The sequence below is a fragment of the Miscanthus floridulus genome, chromosome 8 (genome assembly GCF_019320115.1).
Source record: "Miscanthus floridulus cultivar M001 chromosome 8, ASM1932011v1, whole genome shotgun sequence".
Classification (NCBI taxonomy): Eukaryota; Viridiplantae; Streptophyta; class Magnoliopsida; order Poales; family Poaceae; genus Miscanthus; species Miscanthus floridulus.
In genome coordinates this window covers 148369047-148392361 of record NC_089587.1, presented here as the reverse complement: position 1 = coordinate 148392361, position 23315 = coordinate 148369047, and the positions used below count along the sequence as shown (strand labels likewise).

Genomic DNA, 23315 nt, shown 5'->3' with positions numbered 1-23315 from the left:
AAATCAAACATCTAATCAACCAAGTTCACAAGACCAACAAGACTAAATAAGGACACAAACTAACGACGTGATAATCTAGATCAAGGCACCTAACACCTATGGAGCGGTGTCAATCATGGTGAAGGAACGGTGCTTCTTCTTGTAGATGAAAGGCTGTCCCAGTTGTGCTCGAAGTTCATCCACTTGTTTCTGAAGACGTCTCTGCACCCTCTGAGATGCACGTAGTTCTCCTTTGACCTCATCATCCACTCCCTGCATAGCGTGGACATGCTGCACCATTGCCTCCAGAGTTGGGTCATTCTCTGGTGGAGCCAAAACCTGCCAAACACCCTCATGATCATTTCGAGGAAGGAACCTGAAGCGATCCTCCCTCATGGCCTTGAAGCGACGACCATGGTAGTGGATGTAGGCATTCTGTGCTGCATCCTCCATGCCATCCAAAGCATGGGCTCTCCTGGCAGGGGCACTGTGGACAGTCTCCACCTCATGTCCATTGATGATATCATTCCATGCGGTGACCACCAGCTCTACCTTCCAGAAGGTAGCCTCTAGTGGGTGCTTGTACTCGGTGCAGTGGTAGCTGATGGAGGCGTGCAAGTTGGGGAAGTAGTCGTCCAGCACGTGGGTGAGGAGAGCGTGGTAGTAGGCTGTCTCTGGAGCTAGCTTGAAATAGTACTTGCACTTCCAGCCAATCTCATCGTCCTCCATGGGGGCAGCTGGGGAGGGTGCAGGTGTAGGGGAAGTAGCTGTCGACTCCTCAGGTGTAGCCACCATAGGATAGACGGGCACAGCGACTGGTGTAGGAGTAGGTGAAGGCGTCGGTGTAGCCATCTCCTCGTCATCGAAGATGATCACAATCTCCCTCTCCACCGATGGGGCACGCGGGGTGAACATGGCACGATAGCCGGCGGTGCTGAGTCGAGCAGTCTTCGGATTATGAGACATCTATAGATTTAAAGTGATATAGAAATTAGAATCAACAATTTTAAATAATAGATTAAGGTATGAAAAGCATAAACATTTTAATAAAGTAACAAGGATAAGTCAGTAAGCAAGAAACCAGAGGAGCAAAGCTGCTCAAACGACCATTTTCTAACTAGGCTTGCGTCCTACAGTCAACACGGCTCTGATACCAATTTGTCACACCCAATTTTAAGGATAAAATTGAATGCACAAAACTCGTGTGTGCCCAGGAAACAATCACACACACAAGCTGACAAATTACAATAGTATCATCATGGTATCTCATACATCAGAGTTATAATATAACTTAGTCTTATACATCACAGCGGAATAATAAAAAGATAATAAACTCTTGTGGCCGTCATCACAGGGAAGGTCAACTAGTTGACCACAAGCCTAATAATCCTCCGGGAAATCCTCATACCCGTTGTCATCTGTTACCCATCCGGGATTTTTATCCAAGTAAAGAAGATAAACAAGTGTAAGTACATTCCGTACTTAGCAAGCTAACATGGGGTTATGAAGCTCAAAAAGGATAGACTCTGGTTTACTGCAGTTAGCATTTTAATTGGTCAAACTTTTATTCTCAAGTATTATCAAGATATGCTTAAGCTCCCATTTAATTCCCATAAGAACAAATATCAAGGTCAGGTGTACCATATATCATCGTTGAACAACTTTAAATGATCATCAACAGTTAAACAGTTATTCTGTGAGTTTTCTGGGCCGCTCGTAACCGTGAGCACGGCTGTTATAACAGTTTGTTACCCTCTGCAGAGGTGGTGCACATTCACCGCGAGTCATGATCCCCTTATGCCCGGGTTAATTACTCCCATGTCACTTCCAAGGTGAGCGGGCAGGGTACACTATGAAGCCATTTCATAGGTTTCCCTAATAGGTTAGGGCCGCTAGGTTTCCTTGGCAGGCAGATGTAGGGACCCCCCTTTCCTATGGCACAAATCCATCGCGGCTATACTCATAAGAACAGAGGCAGCCCTATACCCAAAGTGGCAAGCCCCATTTGCGCCAAAAAGGTAACCTCTAACCAGCTAGGAAAGGTCCTATTACTGAGCTAAAGTCAGAGCCATATGACTCTCCCGGTTACACTGTCAGTCCCAGCTTTTGCCGACAGATAAGTCCTTATGGAGGGCCAGGAGCAACATGAACAAAGGTCATTTGCAACTTCGCCCTATGGAACAGTTGTTATAATTCATGTTACTCACTTTGTTCCATAGTATCATTCATCAATATATATATCAAGTTCAGTTAGAGCACTAGCAATCTACCCATATGCATTTAACCCATAGGAGACAAGAAACAGGATAACAATCACTAGGATGTCCTTACGGGTATCAATATTAGACATATGCAAATGAGTAATCGATTAGAGTGAAATAGGACATCAAGGAAGGCCCATGTCATACTTGCCTTGGTTCACAAACTCGTGCTGGTCCTGCTGGTCGTCGAAGAGTTCTTGGTCTCCAATGTTTTCCTCACCGTCTGAACGCGACCAACACGGCAACATACAACATTCCAAAAGCATTCATGCAAGTCAAACATTCCTATCATTAGAACAGTACACTAACAGTATTGAATCAAGATAAAATGTTTGTAAAACTAATCTACGTTTTGCTACGATCACGTCAACGCGAAGTTCACGAAAAACAGAGCTAAAATGTGAAAGTTATGATTAAAACGGGTTTTCCAATAGTCCTATATTTAATTAAATCTAATCATGAAATTAAAAAGTTCCAAACTTGACTAACAGTAGCTCCAACATGTAGCTTATGAAATTACGAAGCTAACGCGATTTGAATGGATCAATTCGGAGCTAAAACGACAATTTTATAAGCGAAACAGTTCGAATGGCATTTCTGTAAATACTGAAAGCGTACTTTTGACTTAAACAGTGAACTTTACGCTTTCAAAACGAGAATGCGTACTCGAGGAAATATGCCTTGGACTGCGGGTTCAATTCGGTGAAACTAGGAGGGCTCTTTAGCAAATCTACCCGCGAAGGGGTATCTTCTATTCCTGGCCGTTGATCACGCGAGGGACGGCTAGGATCGGCCTGGGGGGTTCGGCCGGCCGGAACAGTAACACCGGCGAGGCTAGCCATGGCCGACGGCAAAGATCACGCCGGCGAGCTCGGTTAGGGGGGCTAGGGTCTGCCAAATGGGAAACCGAGGGCACCCGAGAGCTCGGGGGGAAGAAGGGGGTCGCGCACAGGTCGAGAAGACGGCCGGAGGGAAAAATCGGGGCACGGGCGCCATGGCCGGCGGCATGGAGCTCACGGCGCTCGCGGATTGGGCGCTATAAGCCACGAAACGCGAAATGAACTGCATGGGAAGAGAGAGGGGACCACGGTGAAGCTCACAGCGGGGAAGGATGGAGTCGATGGTGGCTCGGGGAAGACAGCGACGCGGACGGCGGACGGCAATCCTCGGAGCTCCTCCGTGCGGCAGTTGCGGCCGGGAATGAGGTGAAAATGGAGCGGGGGCAGCAGGGGGCGCACGAGGGGGGGGGGCTCGGCTCCTATTTGTAGCGGCCGGGGAGCGGGGAGGATGCTCCCACGACGCGCGTCGTGGCGGCGGTTGCTGCAGCGCTAGGCGCGGGCGGTTGCCGAGCCGCGCGGTGAAGACGGCGTCGATAAGCGGGCCCGGGCAGTCAGCGGCTGGGCGCGGGGCGAAGGCGCGCGGCGACGGCAGTTGCTGGGCCGCGCGTAGCTGGGCCGGCGCGGAGCGCGCGGCTGGGCTGGCGCGGTTGGGCTGCTGGCGCGAAAAAAAAGAGGGGCCAGCGGGCCGAATGAGAGGAAGGAGAGGAGATGGAAGGAAATTTCCTTTTTCTTTTTATAAATAAAATTTTCAAACTCATTTTCAAAAGGTTTTTAAAATCTTTTAGCATTTGAACAAAACCACCCATCACAGAAATAAATATGCAATAGCATGAATGCATCAACATGTTTCTATTCTTGTATTTTCTTTTAATTTCATAAAAGAAATATTATTTCCTAATTTGAATTGCACATATAATTGCATATTTAAATCAAATTTACTATTTTAAAAAGAATTCAAATTTTAGGGTGTTACAAGATACATCATACATCAAACATCATACAAGCACCAATCTTCACGGCATGAGTAGAAATAGCCAAGCTCATGGCTTCATGGGTCTCATAGAGTCATGGTCATGGATTCAAGATCTACAATCCTTATATAGGCTATTTTTTCATTTGAGAAAGTTTGAACAAAATGTAGTTCAAATTTCACAAGTGTGTGACATAGTTTTAGAAAGTCTATATGAGATTCAAGAATTTGTGACTAGTGTTTAATAAAACTTTCTCAAATGGGAAAATAAGCTATGTAACAATTGTAGATCTTGCTGAGATGATCAAACTTGGTATTCAGAGTTTTTTCATCTGAGGTCATTTAGTGTCTCATTTGAGCAAGTTTGACCAAGTCAAATTTGGTCAAATGAAAAAACAACACTTTAACTCTAGTATTATGAACTCTAAATGACTTCAAATTAAAAAGTTTTGAATACCAAGTTTGTTCAACTCATCAAGATCTACAATTGTTGTTTTGGTCAACTTTCCATTTAAGATAGTTTGGATGGTTCAAATTTGTGATTTTTAAATTTCGACGTCTACAAACTAGTTTTTCGAACCCTAGATTGTCTCAAATTGAAAAGTTTTGAATACCAAGTTTGTTCAGATCATCAATATCTACAATCCTTATATAGGACATTTTTTCATTTAAGAAAGTTTGAACAAAATGTAGTTCAAATTTCACAAGTGTGTGACATAGTTTTAGAAAGTCTATATGAGATTCAAGAATTTGTGACTAGTGTTTGATAAAACTTTCATAAATGGGAAAATGAGATATGTAACAATTGTAGATCTTGCTGAGATGATCAAACTTGGTATTCAGAGTTTTTTCATCTGAGGTCATTTAGTGTCTCATTTGAGCAAGTTTGACCAAGTCAAATTTGGTCAAATGAAAAAACAACACTTTGACTCTAGTATTATGAACTCTAAATGACTTCAAATTGAAAAGTTTTGAATACCAAGCTTGTTCAACCCATCAAGATCTACAATTGTTGTTTTGGTCAACTTTCCATTTGAGATAGTTTGGACGGTTCAAATTTGTGATTTTTAAATTTTGATGCCTACAAACTAGTTTTCGGAACCCTAGATTGTCTCAAATTGAAAAGTTTTGAATACTAAATTTATTCAGCTCATCAAGATATACAATCCTTATATAGGCCATTTTTTTATTTGAGAAAGTTTGAACAAAATGTAGTTCAAATTTCACAAGTGTGTGACATAGTTTTAGAAAGTCTATATGAGATTCAAGAATTTGTAACTAGTGTTTGATAAAAATTTCTCAAATGGGAAAATGAGCTATGTAACAATTGTAGATCTTGCTGAGATGATCAAACTTGGTATTCAGAGTTTTTTCATCTGAGGTCATTTAGTGTCTCATTTGAGCAAGTTTGACCAAGTCAAATTTGGTCAAATGAAAAAACAACACTTTGACTCTAGTATTATGAACTCTAAATGACTTCAAATTGAAAAGTTTTGAATACCAAGTTTGTTCAACTCATCAAGATCTACAATTGTTGTTTTGGTCAACTTTCCATTTGAGAAAGTTTGGATGGTTCAAATTTGTGATTTTTAAATTTCAACGCCTACAAACTAGTTTTTGGAACCCTAGATTGTCTCAAATTGAAAAGTTTTGAATACCAAGTTTGTTCAGATCATCAAGATCTACAATCCTTATATAGGCCATGTTTTCATTTGAGAAAGTTTGAATGAAATGTAGTTCAAATTTCACAAGTGTGTGACATAGTTTTAGAAAGTCTATATAAGATTCAAGAATTTGTGACTAGTGTTTGATAAAACTTTCTCAAATGGGAAAATGAGCTATGGAACAATTGTAGATCTTGCTGAGATGATCAAACTTGGTATTCAGAGTTTTTTCATCCGAGGTCATTTAGTGTCTCATTTGAGCAAGTTTGACCAAGTCAAATTTGGTCAAATGAAAAAACAACACTTTGACTCTAGTATTATGAACTCTAAATGACTTCAAATTGAAAAGTTTTGAATACCAAGTTTGTTCAACTCATCAATATCTACAATTGTTGTTTTGGTCAACTTTCCATTTGAGATAGTTTGGATGGTTCAAATTTGTGATTTTTAAATTTCGACGCCTACAAACTAGTTTTTGGAACCCTAGATTGTCTCAAATTGAAAAGTTTTGAATACCAAGTTTGTTCAGATCATCAAGATATACAATCCTTATATAGGACATTTTTTCATTTAAGAAAGTTTGAATAAAATATAGTTCAAATTTCACAAGTGTGTGACATAGTTTTAGAAAGTCTATATGAGATTCAAGAATTTGTGACTAGTGTTTGATAAAACTTTCATAAATGAGAAAATGAGCTATGTAATAATTATAGATCTTGCTGAGATGATCAAACTTGGTATTCAAAGTTTTTTCATCTGAGGTCATTTAGTGTCTCATTTGAGCAAGTTTGACCAAGTCAAATTTGGTCAAATGAAAAAACAACACTTTGACTCTAGTATTATGAACTCTAAATGACTTCAAATTGAAAAGTTTTGAATACTAAGTTTGTTCAACTCATCAAGATCTACAATTGTTGTTTTAGTCAACTTTCCATTTGAGAAAGTTTGGACGGTTTAAATTTTAGATCATTTCTCCATCCAAGGTCGTTTGAATAATATCCGGATAATATCCGTTTGGAATATCCGGATATATCCGATACTTAATCGGATTATCTGATATCCGCCGGATATCGATGATATTACATCCGTATTTGATATCCGCCTAAGATATCCGTTTTATTATCCGTATCAAAAAAAATACGGATATCCGAGTAACTATCCAGATAAGTGTTCATATTTGTTCGGTCAAACGGACGGTCGAATAAATATCCGTACCGTTTTCATCCATAATCAATAGGATAGGAACCCGATGGCGGCGCTGGCTGGTGGCGGCGGTGAGAGGGAGAGACAAAGCGCGCGAGAGAGAGCTACGACCACACATGGTTAATCCATGCTCGGCGCCAGAATACATGGCTTCAAGGCCGGCGCTAAGATCTGTGGCGCCGAGCTCGGCGTCAAGATCTGTGACTCCGAGCTCGGCGATACCGGCTATGTCAACGTCACCTAGGATGTCCTGCTGTGCACGGCCAGGCACCTTGGAGCCAAGATCTGTGGCGCCGAGACGTGTTACCTCGGCGCCATGAGTCATGACGCCGACTACAGGATCCAAAGATGAGTTTACGTCCCCTAAAGAGCCAAACCTAAATTTTCTTAAAACAAAGGGCGAAATTATAAAAAATTGGAGCCAACCAACCATCGATCATAGATCATCGTTTTCGTCATTGCCCTCGTTACCACTGGATTACCCTAAGGATAAACACATCCATTTGTATATTAGGAAGTAGTACAACGTACTAGCAGGCAGCAGCCCCAGCACTAATATAATGCTGTATATATTTGCTCCTCTAGGAACCTGACAGCGACGCGAAACAAACGTCTGCCGGGCGATGATGCTTACTCTTTGTACGACATTCAGCAGAGACGTCGACGACGACGACGCTGCATTTCGCAACGACAAATAGCCTCGTATACTGTCTCGATATACGTCTTGTTCGCTGGGTTTATAGATCATATTTTTTCAGAACAAACAATATTTTTTTTCTCGTAAAACTTAGCCAGTCAAATGAACAAGGCAATACACAGCAGGAATGCAGGACGACTACGTGCTTTTGTTGTCTGCGAAGGCTCCAAAACCTGGAGCATACGATAGGCCAATCATTGCGCCATTCGGAGCGAGAAAAAAAGAATGCCACAGCGCGTGTATCCTGATCTAGATGATGAGATTCGCTGATATCATCGTATCGTATGAAATCTTTAGTTTTTCCCGTCAAACACTGTTCGTTAACCACTCCTGTCCGTCTGTTCCCTCCTTTCCTCCATCGCAGCCGTCCGTGCCCAACCTTATCCTCTCGCCCACCGCCGTCCTCTCTCTCCCAGGCCCGACCGACCCTGCCAGCCCGCCGTCCTCTCTCTCTCTTTCCCCGTCCCGCACCGTGAGCCGGAGCTCTGTCGCGCCTGGAGACGCTATCTGAAGAGGTGCTGGACAATGAATAGGGAGAAGAGGCGTTGGAAGAAGAAGGCGTCTTCATATCTACGTTTACGTATTTATAATAGATGTTTACATGTGTGTTGCTGTTTTGTGGACCTGAGTGGTCAGACTTGTAAGGGGAATAAAACACCCCGATCCCTTCTGTAAGAACCATCGAATTCGTATTCAGTAAAACTGAAACTCGCCAAGGCAGAGGGCTTGCCCTGCCGGCGACCTCGTTCCGTATATTCGCTGCGTTCGTGCTCATGTCGGCGGCGATCCCTCGTCGACGGCCAAGGTTGTGACAAGTGGTATCGGATTCGACTATCCTTGGCGTGGGTGCGGAGCTTCACCGCTCATCATCAGCGTCAATTATCGGCTCTTCGCTGGCTATCTCCGATCGGTTTCAGGTGACAGATCCATCAATCCATCCATCAATCCATCCATCTAGCGCAGATCCACTATACCTCTCTGTCCCCATACCACCGGGTTTCTGTTCTACAGCTTGTGTGTCGATCACAATTTGTAAAATCCAATGGGCAGGCTCTGCTTGGGTCACGCCTCAGAGGTGTTCGACCAAAGTACCCAGAGGTCCCTATGTTGGTTGATTGGGTCACTACTAGTCGTAAACAGCACCTTCCACCAAATCTATACACAATCCTAGTCAAGATCTGTCACCTTCTTCGGCTAATCATTCAAGTGGGGGACTACATCGACACCTTGGGTTCGGCGGCGTGAACCGTGGGAGCAGCATCTATTCTGTTCCATCTGATCACTTTGGCAAGTTTGAGTATACAACAAGGGTTGTGGGGCGGTGTCCTCACATAAAATTCCGGCGTTGCTTAAGGTCAAATTGGTGCGGTGGTGTTGGCGGGAGAGTGTCCTTGGGCTTGGGTTTCGAGGCGTGTCCTCGTGTAAAATTCCAAGGCTCAGCCTCACTCTCAGGCGGCGGTGTAGTGCCTAGCAACAGTTGAGGAGGAATCATCCAAACCAGTTGCTCGCGCACGGTCTTCTTGAATTGTGTGCACTGTGGCTCCAGTCAAGCCATCTAAGCAGACATCTCTGCTGTTGGACGCCATGTCCAGGAAGTCTGACGAGGAGCAGAATTTCATGGAGAGGGTCATGGACCAGTTTGATCTGTTGGTCACACGAGTCAACGAGATTGGTGCCACCTAGACTAAGATGAAGCAACAAATGGATATTCGGGCTGCTGCCATGGATGAGTACACCAGTGAACAACATCTTATTGCTCAGCAGGTGAGAGCCAATAGGGCAGCTGTAGCCCAACTGACATTGCAACAATTTGATCAAGGAGAGATGTACAAAGATGGGGAGTTCACATCTGTCACCTCAGAGGACAGTGACCATCAGGCTTTGGAGAATATTTTTGCTTCCAAGAAACCACCACCAGAGGTTGGTCCTTCCAAACATCAGAAACCACCACTAGAGGTTGGTCCTTCCAAACATCAGAAACCACCACCAAAGCAACCAAAGCACAAGGATGACAAAGATCCTAAATTACCCAACCACTCAATGCCTAAGATGCACTTCCCCAAATTTGACGGAACTGACCCAAAGATTTGGAAAGACAACTGTGAGAGCTATTTTGACCTCTATAAGTTGCCTGAAGGAATGTGGGTGACTGCTGCCCGTATCCATTTGGAAGGGAATGCAGCTAAATGGTATCAAGCTTATAAGCAGAATCATACCTTCAAGAACTGGAGCCATTTCTGCTCAGTGGTGGAAGAGGAGTTTGGGTCAGATGATTTCAGATCAGCTCTGAATGATCTTTTGGAGCTTAGGCAGCAAGGCCAAGTGGAAGAATACACCACACAGTTCCAGTCCCTACAATATCAAGTCAACATGCACAATTCTCAATATGATGATATATTCTATACTACCCAATACATGAGGGGTCTTAAGGATGAGCTCAGGGGTACAGTAGAAGCCCAAATGCCTACAACAGTGCTCAAGGCATCAATCATAGCCAAGATTCAGCAAGGGGTACTTGAGAGAGCTAAGGCCAAGCAAACCAAACATCATTATCAACAAAGAACTTACCAGCCACAGAGACAAGATATCAAACCACACCCACAAGCTCCTTCTCTCTGGCGTGATAGGCAACTCAGAGATTATAGGAAAGCAAATGGTCTTTGCTATAGCTTGGAGAAAAGTATGTTCCAGGACATATAGAAGTATGTACAAAAAGAAACAGGCCACAAGTCAATGCCTTAGTCCTAATGACCTAGACAGGGAACTGTCAGATGAGGTCCTTAATGATTTGGCTGCAGAAGATGTACTATAGGAAGACTTTGGTAAATTGTCTCTCAATGCTCTCTCAGGGACTGATAGTGTTGACTGTATCAAGCTGAAAGCAAGAGTGAAAGACAAGACCATGTTGATTCTTGTTGATAGTGGCAGCACCCACAGCTTTATAAGCTCCCATTTTGTTCAATTGGCTCAGTTGCCTGTGGTACCTATTCCTGCTAGACAAGTGAAGTTAGCAAATGGTCAGGTGATTATGACTGACAGCAAGGTTTGTAAGCTACCCTGGTTTTGCCAAGGTTCCACATTGTACACTGACATGATAGTATTGGATATGCACCCCTATGACGCCATTTTAGGGTTTGATTGGCTCACTGCTCATAGCCCAATGAATTGTGATTGGCAAACTAAGACACTGGAATTCTCTGAAGGTGATAGAACAGTGCATTTGCAGGGTTTGCAACAGTCACCCTTATCCCTAACTGCTATCTCAGCAACAAAGGTCTTCAATTCAGCAAAAGGCAATGAGGTGTGGGCGTATGTTCTAGTGGATCACCACAAAGACACCCTCAGTCCTCCAAACATTATTTCTTCCACTGAGTCTGATCAACTCAAACTGCTACTTGCCAAATACAAAGATATTTTTACTGACCCTAAAGTTCTACCACCCCATAGGATACATGATCACACAATCCCTTTGTTGCCTACTGCCATACCTGTCAACTCTAAACCTTACCATTATTCTCCATTTCATAAGTCTGAAATAGAGAGACAGGTACAGGAACTGTTACAAGGCGGGGCTGATTACTCATAGCAACAGTCCTTTTGCTTCCCCTGTTTTATTGGTCAAAAAGAAGGATGGTTCCTGGAGGCTATGTGTGGATTACAGGAAACTCAATGATCTGACAATCAAGAATCGTTTTCCAATGCCTGTGATTGAGGAAATCCTAGATGAATTATCAGGCTCCAAATATTTCACCAAGTTGGATTTGAGGGCGGGCTATCATCAGGTGAGAATGCAGCCACAGGATGAGCACAAGACTGCATTTAAAACTCATCAAGGGCATTATTAGTACAAAGTGATGCCATTCGGTCTTACCAATGCACCTGCTACATTCCAATGCATCATGAACCATATCCTCCAACCCTTCCTTAGAAGATTTGTCCTAGTATTTTTAGATGACATCCTCATCTACAGCCCCACTATGGAGGATCATATTCATCACATAGACTTAGTCTTTGAGCAGCTGAGAAAGAACCAGTTCTATGTGAAAGACAGCAAGTGTTCTTTTGCTCAATCAAGTTTGGAGTACTTAGGCCATATTATCTCTGATAAGGGAGTCTCTACAGATCAGAGCAAAATTGTAGATATGCTTAAGTGGCCAGCCCCTATAGACTTTACTGAGCTAAGAGGATTCCTGGGGTTAACTGGATACTATAGGCGGTTTGTGAAACACTATGGTTTGATCACTAAACCCCTAACCAGTATTCTGAGGTTAAAACAGTTCACATGGACTGAAACAGCACAAAAGGCTTTTGAAACAGTGAAACAAGTGATGACTACAACTCCAGTACTCCAATTACCTGATTTCCAGGATACTTTCACTATAGAGACAGATGCCTGTCAAGATGGCATTGGGGCTGTTCTGATGCAAAAGGGCAAACCAGTAGCATATTTGAGCAAAGCCTTGGGGGAAAAACATAAGGGTCTCTCCATATATGAGAAGGAATTTTTAGCTCTCATTATGGCTGTTGAAAAATGGAGGCACTATTTGGAGAGAAATGAATTTATCATCTTGACCGACCATAAGTCCCTAACATACCTCAAGGAGCAAAACCTACATTCTGAGATGCAGAGGAAGGCTATGACTAGACTCATGGGTCTCCATTTCAAGATCATATACAGGCAGGGTAAGGATAATGCTGCTGCTGATGCTCTGTCAAGAATGGCTCACCTCTTAGCAATACAAGCGGTATCCTCAGTCCAACCAGCATGGTTACAAGAGGTGCTCAACTCATATACAACTGACTCAAAGGCTCAAGACTTGCTTCAGAAATTAGCCATTAGCAGTCCAGATGAAAATGGATATAGTTTGGAAAAGGGACTCATTAAACATCAAGGTCAAGTCTGGATTGGTAACAACTCTGCTCTGCAAACTAAGCTCATTGCTGTCTGCCATTCTAGTGCCATTGGGGGGCATTCAGGTGTTGCTGCTACATACTACAAACTAAAAAAACATTTTGCCTGGAAAGGGATGAAGCACCAAGTGGAGGATTTTGTGAAACAGTGTGCTATCTGCCAACAGTCTAAGCATGTCCACCACCATCCTCTAGGTCTCTTGCAACCTCTCCCAATTCCTGATGGCATCTGGCAAGACCTTTCTATGGACTTCATTGAAGGTTTGCCTAAATCTGAGGGTTTCAGTGTTATCTTGGTAGTGGTGGACAGATTCACTAAATATGCTCACTTCATACCCATTAGACATCCATATACGACAAGTTCTATTGCTCAATCATTTATGGACAATGTAGTCAAATTGCATGGTTTGCCCAAAACCATTGTATCTGACAGAGATACAGTGTTCCTCAGCCATTTCTGGACAACTCTGTTTAAACTATACAAAGTGGACCTCCATTTTAGTACAGCCTACCATCCCCAGTCAGATGGACAGACTGAGCGAGTTAATCAGTGTGTTGAGATGTATTTAAGGTGTGCTGTTCAAGACTCACCAAGTACATGGAAGTCCTGGCTCTCTTTGGTAGAATTATGGTACAATTCTTCACTTCACTCAGCTTTGGGATGTTCTCCTTTTAAGGCTTTATATGGATATGAGCCTTCTCTGGGAGCTGTTACATCTGTTCCACCAGGTATAGCAACCTCAGTGACTGACAATATAGAGCACCGGCAGTTACAATTAGAGGCTTTAAAGCAGAGCTTGGAAAGGGCACAAAACAGAATGAAGATGATAGCTGACAAGAAGAGGACTGATTTCCATTTCAATGTGGGTGATCAGGTTCTATTGAAATTACAACCCTATACTCAGTCATCAGTGGCTAATAGGCCATATCCTAAGTTGGCCTACAAATACTATGGACCATACAAAGTTCTGGACAGAGTCGGTACTGTTGCCTACCGTTTGGAGCTTCCTGCCAATTCAATGATCCATCTGTCTTTCACATATCACAGCTCAAGCCTTTTGTTCCCAACTACACACCAGTGTTTGCATCTCTACCAGTTACAACTGATCTGGAAGCGGCTGCTGCAGAACCACTATCAATCCTGGAGCGTCGCCTAGTGCAAAAGGGTAATACAGCAATCCCTCAGATCAAGGTGACCTGGACCAAGCTGCCTCCATCGATCACCACATGGGAGGACTACTACATGCTCAAACAACGCTTTCCTGATGCACCAGCTTGGGGACAAGCTGATTCTCAAGCGGGGGGAGATGTCGCGCCTGGAGATGCTATCTGAAGAGGTGCTGGACAATGAACAGGGAGAAGAGACGTTGGAAGAAGAAGGCGTCTTCATATCTACATTTACGTATTTATAATAGCTGTTTTACATGTGTGTCGCTGTTTTGTGGACCCGAGTGGTCAGACTTGTAAGGGGAATAAAACACCCCGATCCCTTCTGTAAGAACCATCGAACTCGTATTCAGTAAAACTGAAACTCGCCAAGGCAGAGGGCTTGCCCTGCCGGCGACCTCGTTCCGTATATTCGCTGCGTTCGTGCTCACGTCGGCGGCGATCCCTCGTCGACGGCCAAGGGTGTGACAAGCTCCCGCCCCCGCTACCGCCGGTGCCGCCCGACCTCCCTCTCCTCCCACCCCCGGTGCGGCGCGCAAGCCTGTGCCGCCGGAGCCAGACGGCGGGCGCCGGCCCTATCCCGCCGACGGCGGTCGCGGCGACCTATGCAACGCGTCTTAGGATCTCGCGCCAATCGCCGCCGCCTTCGGCGCCCCCTCCCTCCCTCTCCCCACGCGGCACGCCCTCCGCGTAGCAGCCTCGCGGCCACACCAGCCCACCCTCCGTGCCACACGCACGCGCTGTCGTGCGGCTCTGCAGCTGGTGTCGCCTCAGCGCTCTCCTGCCGTCTCTTGGACGGTGCACTAATCTGTAACCTTCTCGATTCTTGATTTCGTTGTTGTTTTCCTTTTGCCAGATTGTTTGCCTTCCTGTTCTAGGTTTCGGGTTGTCACCATGTTAATCGAGTCTACACCCAAGTTCAGTGTTTATGCATTGCTTCTTCTGTTCAGATATTTCGATGGTTCTTACACTTATCTATCCATGTGCTGCTTTCATTTAATTTGATTTAATTTGTTTACTTGTATTTTGTTGCCAGGTGTAAAAAAAAAAAAATCATCTGCAGAGTTGTGTGCTCATTGAAAAAAGCTCCCCTGGGTATGAAAACCAAACTCGATGGCATGGTCAATTCTGCAAATTTCATATTCAGACCAAAGTATCACACCTGCAAATTTCATATTTAGACCAAAGTATCACACAAAATTTGCTTTGGGTTTCATACTCTGTCATTATTTTAATGTTGGATATGCCTACTTTGGTCAGGGCTTTGTGCTGTTTATTCTCCTGCACCGCATACTCCTTTCGTTAGAGATGGAATTTGGCAACAACATATTCTCTTAGTAGTGATCATTATGAATCCTAGGTGCCCAACACTGTTAATTGTTCGTACTGACACATGATAGTAGTTCATCTGTCCTTTTGCTTCTCATGCATGTGTTACCAATAGCTGCTGAATTGCTTTATATCAACAGAAAATTTTTATCATACACTGTTTTTTTCCCAATCTTTTGTTTTGTTATAGTGAGTTGTGATATGTTCAATGCCGTAACAGCTGCGCGCATTTCCATCACATGCATGTTGAGGTCTCTGCGTGCATTTGTATGGTTCCTGGACTGCGAACATCGCCTGTGTATCCATGTTTTTTTGTGGTTTAGCAGGAAAATGCTACTGCCATCCTCCTTCGCGCATTGGCGGTAAAAGCACCACCATGCAAATCAAAGGAGGCTTTCCAAAAAATTATCTAACAAGGTTCCGCCAACAGTTTCACGTGGCCTTCCACACTTTAGGTACTCTTCTAGACCTTTCAATCTGTGGATTTCATTTCCTTTTTGCTTATTTCCAGACTAATAACAATTACTATGCTGATATACCTAATGAGGCAACCTATGATTCTTTATTATAATTGCTTAGGCCTCTCTCTACATGCCCTGCGTCTCGCTGCGTTTAGGTTAACTGGTTGTTCTAACGCTTCCTTTTGTTGTTTCAGACTTAAGGCTTACTCCTGCCGTGTATATTGACTCCTTTGCTCTCAACTTCCTACCGTCTGTCTTTGCCCTTTCGTATTCTTTCATTGCTGGTTCGATTCCCAGGTGATGCCACTCACTTTTATTTAACTTCTACTTTACGGTTCACGGTCCTTAATTGTTCTTATTTTCTCTCCATCGCCTCGCTGAACGACTTGCATACCTATTACTGTTGTTTACATCACTCGATAACCTGTCTAAGACATACAGGGTGTTTAGCTAGACATGGACAAAGGCCGTCTCACGAAACTTCACTGATGCAGTGTCTTTTTGAATTACCTGGGGAACTACCTGAAACTATTTTTTGTATACATAGTGTTCGGCTACATGCAAAACATGGCTACGTGTTTTGCTTCTCAGTTTTAGGTTTCCTGCCAATAGGTCTGCATCGGTTTTATAATTGTCGACAATGACGTGCAAAATTTCCTGCCACTGCAAAACAAAGGATACATAAATATTTTGTCAGATGCATATTATTCCTCTCTAACTCGTATATATATATATATATATATATGTGTGTGTGTGTGTGTGTGTCGTTACCTGCTTAACTTCAAATTTCATGGGGAACAAGACTTCCATCGCTTTTTTTATACATTAGTTTGCCTCAGCTTTGTTTTCGTACGCATGCTATGGTGTCCTCTTGTTAACTGCCTACCTCTGCTCTGAGGTTGCCCTCAAGTTGGCATATCATTTGTTTCTCTTCGCTGTTCACTTAGCAAAGTGGCGACAGATATTCTTCTTATTGTTTACACCAAAATTTGAAAAAAAGAGTTGTAGGGACTTAAAAGCTCCCAAGATCAAGTCATCAAGGAATCAATCACATGCAGGTTGGTATCAGCTGATTCGAACGCAAAACTAGAATCGGCTTTCTTCAGATAGCGCAAGCAGATAACGCCAAATGCTAAGATCGGCGCCGGGACAAGACATGTTGAACTCTACAAAAAAGAGAAAAATTAGAGTCAAGTTATCTTAAATTAGGAATGTTTTCTCTAGGGTCAAAGATTGTGACGAGTCGTGCTTAGATAGGAGTCATGCGCAGGTCCAGGATATAAACATCAAAGCCCGGCTATTATAAAGGACACACAATCAATCAAATACAAATTACTTACTTTTTTCGGCTTCGGCCACCCCTTAGGAGTACGAGTAGAGTAGATCTCGGCGAGTTCTTCAACAAGTACGGCTGCATCGATCCGGTCGACCTTCACTGCTTATCTGTAAGTACCGTCATGGCTTATACCTCTGTTCGTACGGCTGTATCGATCCGGTCGACCTCCACTGCGACTCTGGTATAAGTTAGTTATCGATTCTTATCTAGTTCAAGTAAGGTTGCATCGATCTGGTCGACCTCCACTGCTCGAACTAGATTAAGGTAAGTTATCAGCTCTGTCTAAGGGTGGCGTTCCTTTGGATAGATTCATTAAGTTTCCGATATTACTTATTGATTCCATTATTTATTTAATTACAGCAATATCACTTCGTCTGATTGGGATTGATCTAGATCGGCCTTATATCTTTTTTAACTCATCGTTTGTTAATCTAAATCTGATCTAATCTGCACTTTAAACGATGAGTTATGTTTTTATCGGCTGTTTTATATCAATCTTAATCGTGCATAGCGTGCGGTTAAGATGTGTCTAATCTTAAGTAGATCTATTGGCTAGCGAAAACCGTTCCACGGCCCGTTATCACGGCCTGTGTGATTCTGCCTCACACCCCACTATTAGCACCGTGGAGTGGGGATCGTTATTAGTAGATCTGTTTTTTTGAGAGGGCATGATCTTAACTGTGCGCTATGCCTGAATCGGTTGTTTTAGCCGATATCGAGTGCTTTCACGAACAGTTCACGTCACGAGACCGTTGAAGTAGCGATAGGTTGAAAGATGTGTTAGCCCCATGATCTTGTTATTGTATTACGGCCTGCATAATTCTGCCTCATGCCCCACTGATATTAGTAATAAGTTAGGGTCATCGAGTCTATTGTTGTTTCTATGGCCTGCATGATTCTGCCTCATGCCCCACGGGTCATAGCGATAGATGAGATCTAATATGTTCATTAGATTTATCTCTATTAAATGATTGAATGATGATGAACTGTTTCTTTTATAAAAGTGGTTCGGTTACCTGCAGTCATTGACTCAGTATAAACTAATTATTGTTAATATCTTATTGTCATTGACCAATATTTGTCTAAAGAATGATATTCACCGATTCTTCTTACACAACCCCATGAGCTTTAACCAATTTATTCTTATGAATATGCTGGAATCGACTATTTAGTCGATCTCCTTTCATATCGGCTCTCAGAGCCGCATATTTGGGACTGTCTGGCAACACCGGTATGTTTCGCCCTAAAATTACTGATAAATTTTCTCTCCTTGTCAATTGCAGGGTCAAGTTGACTGGCACGTCTCGAGAGGAGTGCACAGGATTCGACCATCCCTGCGCTGAAGTTAGACGGATCTACAGCTCCATCGAGCGGACCCTTTCGGCTTGCTCTTGTGCCCTCGGCATGGGATAAAATTCCGTGTCGACACTTATATACGATGGCCTCCTAAAGTTTATATAATGTATCAGTTCCTGTGCCGTACATTGTTTTCAAATGTTATTCCTACCGCTCAGTAACAAGATGCATGCATCGTGCATATTGTCACGGTGTAAACGGATAACTGGGGATCACACAGGTTCTTGAGATTTTACATTTGTCTTTTATTTTTCAGATTTGCCTCATTTGCATGATAAGCTAGAGGTACATGGATTTTTCCATTCTGCTGATATCACTTTAAGGTACTGAGAATATTATATGCCTTCTGGATTTTTTCTTCGCATACCTAAGGTCAATTGTAGCCCCCAAAAAGTGCCCAGCCTAATTCTAACCTTGCGAATGTGTACTTCCTACAGTAATTCCATGAATTTAATTATGCCCTCCATATAACTTCAGATAACTTTACTCTGTTCTCTACTGTCTCTTCTGTACCACATGCAGTACCTGTATGGCTGTATCCCATGTTTTATTTTACCATAACGATTCTTCTATTTTTCCCTTTCTGCGTCTAATTATGAGACTATTCTCAAATGTACACATAGTATGCATATTTTACTACCACGGATACACTAGATTTGGCAAGCTCTTCTAATTAACAATATAATGCAGATTGGCTGCCTATACCTTGCTAAAGGTGTGCTGGTGCTAATCCTAAAAAAGGGTATGCTGCTGTTAATCATTGAAAAAATGACATACTTGTGTTACTTAAATAGGATATGTGCTTTGTATTTCTCTGATCTGTGTATTTTTTTAAACGTCTGATAGTTTCCTGACCATCAAACTCTATAGAACCTAACTAGGCTCCATGGTACAAGGCAGGTGTCCGTGCTGAACTCCTCGCTTAGATGCGCTTTATCATAGTCTTATTATGCGCATCAAAACAACAAAACACATATAGTTCAAAATTTCTGTTGTTCCATGCCATCTTAGCAGGCGGTCCGTAATATATTCATTCCTCACAGTTCACACAATGGTCGTGCTGCTTATACCAAATAAAAGTAGGTGTCCTTTGCGCTGCCAAGCACCATTTTCTGTAATAATAAAACAATATAAATCATAGTCTCACTTGATTTTCATTTCGTCAAGACAAAATGCTGATGGTAGCCACCTTAATTTTTGCCTACCACTTCCAGTCTCAACAGGTTGATGCTAAGCACTTTTGATTTGCTCCCTTTTTTCCATGTTGGTTGGTTGCTTCAAACCCAGGAGCACAGAAATCGGTTTGCAGGTTCCTTAGGTGAGCTCAAATTTCCCTACAAATCAATGGGTCAGTACTCAAAAATTTATTGATGTATGTTCTTTTGCCTGTTCATGTTTTACCTTTTAATCCCTTTTTACCGTTTTTTTTATTTAGATAGCCTTGGTACATGTCAATTGTACATGTAACTACCAGCTCAAGAAAGTTCCTCATTTGCCTTCTTTAATCAGTGGGAATTGGCTATGCTGCTGCAAGCCTGCAGCAATAAAGTCTTATCATCTTTTTCTTTTGCCGATATAGATCCTACATGGTCTTAATTTGCCTTGTGAATATCGAGTGGATGATATAGAGATGGCTTGATGTTAATATCATGGCATTCCTCCATCAATTAGATAGTTTAATGTCTTTGTCAAATCCAAATTATTTGATCGCTGCTAACTGTATAGATTCAAAACTTAATGATTCATGCTACCTTCTGCTAAATAAAATTATTAATGAGTAGGCACAAAAATTGTGAGTCCATGTTACCATGCTTAACTTCATAGCTTACTCTACATATATATGTACTTTCAGGTTGATCTATTTACAATGGTTACAGGTTTCAGAAATAACTTTCCTGTTGAGTCTTGCTTCTATATATATCTATCCATTGGACATCAGAACGCTGTTATTTTTTAACGAATTTTTTCCACCCGTTCACAAGTAATTGATGGTTCAGTTTGTTCTTCTATAATACTTAGCCATTTTTAATTTGGTTTACTAATAACTATGTCCACATAGCAGTGTGGTCTCCTATTTGACAAAGTATAGCAGTGTGATCGAACTCCAGCCCGCGGCAACGCCCGGGGATTCATGCTAGTTTTCAGTGAGTCTGGCGTCAGAGTGGCGCCCGTTGATTGGGTCCCCTGGCCTTGCTCGGCGGCCGATCGGCACCCTTCTTGTTTCCTTGACGATGAAAACTGAGGCACCCTTTCGTTGGCCCCAAAGGGCCAAGCCCTATTGCCTCCTAGCTAGTACTGTCCTGATGACCCGCTGACCCCTGACAGGCTTTGCTGTGCTTTGTTTGTTGAGGAGGGTGGGTGCCAGTACCACAATGATCCAACCGTGCAAAAGAATTTCCCAATGACTGTGCCACACTTTCCCAGTGACTTGGTAAAAAGGAATTTCCAACAGGTAGCCAGTAGCATTTTCCACGGGAAAAAGAAACTAACTTCAGTTTCTTTGGGTGGATTTAAGTTATTCAGTTAAGCGTAGCGACCCTGTATATGAAGTTAGTCAGTTAGATATTTGCCGAACGAAATATCACAACATGATGGTGTTCATGGAAGCTGGCATTTTGTTGTCTTAGGAGAAAAGGAGAAGGGGCGATTCAATTTCATTAAAAAACCTGGATTCCAGACATCTGCAATTCTGAATCTGAAAAGAAAAGAGTTCATGGCATGACGGCAACCGGCCGTGGAAGTCGCTACATTGAATTCTTCAGATAGCATGGATCAAGAACCGTTCTCTTTCAGTTGGACTTGGACTTCCAACTGTTTATTTGCTGCGGTACCATACCAAGAATCTTATCTACTACTCCTAAAAGCTAACGTATACAAAAGGCCCGAAGGAGTATACTGCTAGAGTTCAGATTTGTTGGGAAGTGGGAGACGCAAGAAGCAGCAAACGTTGAAGTTCGATGCAAATTGGAATTGGATGGAAGGGTGCATTCTATTAAAACAAAACAATTGCTTAATTATAGTATTGATTTCGGAGTTTGTATATTTTGTGGTAACTGTGTGGAAGGAGGGCCAATAATTGCAGCGAATTGGCGCGCTCAACGAAGCGGATTAAACTAGAGCCATTGTTTAATCATTGTTTAATTTACTGATTGATTGATGCTCACCCTGCAGCAGCACAGCAGTGTCGTCATGAGATGTTGCTATCCTCCTCTTCGGCCAGTCACCGATTGATAGCTACACCTTCCTACCAAACCCACATCCGATCCTAGATAAGCTTTCAGTTTGCTAGATTACTCCAAGAGATGTCAACACTGCCCTTCTTTTATAACCACAACTAGCAAAGCAAGAACTATATTGCAGCTTAATCGATGGATTCAGATTCATGAGGGACGCAAAGAAAACCGCAGGGACCACAAACCATACTATGAATGACATCGCTAGCAAACAAGAGGATCTGGCTGGTACATATATATGGGCAATAGTTTGATCTGATATTTCAAAACTGGAGCATAGCCATAGAGCTTCTCTTGCTGGATTGAAAGAAGTGCCATATCAGGAAGGAATTCTCAGGATAACAGAGTTTCAGCAAACGAAGGAACCAGTGGAGGCCAATCAAACGATGCTAACATGTCGTTGTAGCATCCATGTCGACATGCGGACATGGATGGGCAGGTCAGGCCACGTCATATATATATATATATATATATATATATATATATATATATATATATATATATATATATATATATATATATATATATATATATATATATATATATATATATATATATATATATATAGCCTTGTCGTTCTAGATTAGCGGCGACACGGCCACGTTAGGTGGAGCCTGACGAAGCAACAACAGCCCCAGGCCCCCAGCCTTGTATGAACTTCAGACAGGGCATCTCGTCGTAGAAGCATGGATGCCTACGCTGCAGAGTTCACGATCACTCCAGAGGGCACACGACAGTTGTTGAATCTGCAGCCTGCAGGCAGCACGTACAGAAACGTTGGTCGGGCACGGCCATCGTCTGCACTTGTTCAGCAGTGTGTAGAAACAACGCAAATGCGCAGCGCTAGGAGGGAGGCACGTCATGGATGGAGACACGAAAAAATGCAGCGATCAATTGGAGGAGCGTGCAAAGTAGCAATGGACGGCGGCGGCGTCGATGCTCTGCTGAGTGCTGACGGTCGATGGAGATGGCCACTGAAAGCAACCGGGCCGGGTGGATTGCTTGGCTTGCCCGCATGGACATGGACGAACGAGGCGGCAGACGTTGACATCTATCGGGCGCCCGTTCCGTTTCCGTGTGCTGGTTTACCTGCACCGCGCCGCTGGAAGAAAGATACAAGGGCGCGCCAAGGTGGCCGTCCTTGTCAGCTGTCACGGTCTTGCTCATGGGCTGGGCCACGAGTAGCTTTATGTTCCATGAGTCACAGTGACACTGCCATAATGCTGAGCAGTAGGAAGACCAGCCGGGGATGAATTGCCTGCCATTCGCAGTTGCTACCAGGGACAGGGAGGGACTGGTGCCAAACAGCTTTCTCTTAGGTATGGCAGCCAATTAGTTACATGTTGTTCATTGATGCGTTTATGGCAGCAGCGGTGACAGTTTTTCTCTCTCTCTCTCTCTCGGTGAAAGTTAGATTTGTGGCTTGGTGGCCATTGCCATTTGCATATGCGTCCGATCTATTAGGACATGCATGGCCCAGGCGAAGAAGCGTAGGGTGGGAGGGGACACATCACACGCGCGCTCGAGCCCACGGCAGGCAGGCAGTGGTCACCATGGCAAGATGCGACGAACCTCCGGTGGACGGGAGTACTATACGACACACAAGGGACCCGGTCGACGTGGCCATGATGTTTATCCACAATGCTTTGTTTTCTTGTCCCTTACATAATCAATCACGGGGGACCAGTCACCCCCCTCACACCACACTCCGCCCGATATTTTCACCGGCCACTCGCAAAGAAACGACACCGGCGGCTAACCTGATGAGGACCGGAACCTACGAGGACTAGCAACTAGCAAGGAGTAACTACTAACTAGTAAGCAAGCAGTGGGCAAGACGTAACGGCAATGATCCGATCGCGGCTCGGGGAGTACCCATGCCCCGGCCAGGTCGGTAAGGACGGGACGA

The 23315-nt window shown here is 43.4% G+C and overlaps 1 long non-coding RNA gene and 1 pseudogene across 1 annotated transcript; both read left to right on the top strand.

The window, feature by feature from the left end:
- The first annotated feature begins 9302 nt into the window (after window positions 1–9302).
- Window positions 9303–14385, top strand: LOC136469997 (uncharacterized; annotated as a pseudogene).
- Window positions 14386–14737: 352 nt separating this feature from the next.
- Window positions 14738–15743, top strand: LOC136473657 (uncharacterized). Its single transcript, XR_010762709.1, has 3 exons — window positions 14738–14786; window positions 15344–15475; window positions 15676–15743. It is a non-coding gene; the product is annotated as an uncharacterized lncRNA (long non-coding RNA).
- Window positions 15744–23315: the final 7572 nt, after the last annotated feature.